Consider the following 859-nt stretch of genomic DNA (forward strand, 5'->3'; position numbering starts at 1 on the left):
GCATCTCGGATAGCCGGTGTTCGGGGCCAATTATTAAGCCTTTCCTCCCTGCCATCTTTTGGCACTTCATGTCTTATGTCTGTACCCTTTTGCTGTTCCTTCTTTTTTGTAAACTTTGGTAGGTAGTGTTTAGGCTATCCCTATGGGGATGGCCGTCGACTTCTTTCTTGTATTACCTGTAAACATTTTTAATAAGAGTTTGTTTATTTTGCTTCTGGCTTGGCCGAGGTCTTTTTCTCATTTTTGTCTGAGTTGTCTTCCTTCGTTATTAATTGAGCGCTTTTTCTTTCGTTTCTACCTTCGGCTTGGCCGAGGCAGTTAGAATGCGTATCTCAACTGTACTTAACGTTTTTAAACATGTTGGCGTGTCGGTCGCTTCCTCCACCGCCCAAGGCAGTCAGATTTGCGTTTCCAAACCGTCGTTGTGAACATGTTAGCGTATCGGTCGTTGTGTCCCCGTCACTCTCGGTCTGGCCGAGGCAATCGGGGTTACGGCGCGACAGCGTCGTATCTGTAGACGTGTTGATCGCTTCCTCTTTCACTCTCGGTCTGAGCCGAGGCGTCCGATTTGCGTTTCTCAACCGTACTTATACGTTCCTAAGCATGTTGGTCGTTGTGGCGAGTAACAACTGCTGTGGGGCAAGTCGCGTTTCCCTCGTCACTCCCGTCTTTGGCCGAGATGAACGAGTTTACGTTTTGACTGCTGTTGTAAATATCGTAATATGACTATGGGAGGGACATTTCACTTTGATAGAAAACTTGGAACATTCTTCATTAGATATAATCAAGCGTTGGGGTGCCTACAACGGTCTCGGACACCTCCGCCGCTATACGAAGTATTTTCTAAGATTGTCGGTGT

This window comes from Silene latifolia, chromosome X (genome assembly GCF_048544455.1).
Source record: "Silene latifolia isolate original U9 population chromosome X, ASM4854445v1, whole genome shotgun sequence".
Lineage (NCBI taxonomy): Eukaryota > Viridiplantae > Streptophyta > Magnoliopsida > Caryophyllales > Caryophyllaceae > Silene > Silene latifolia.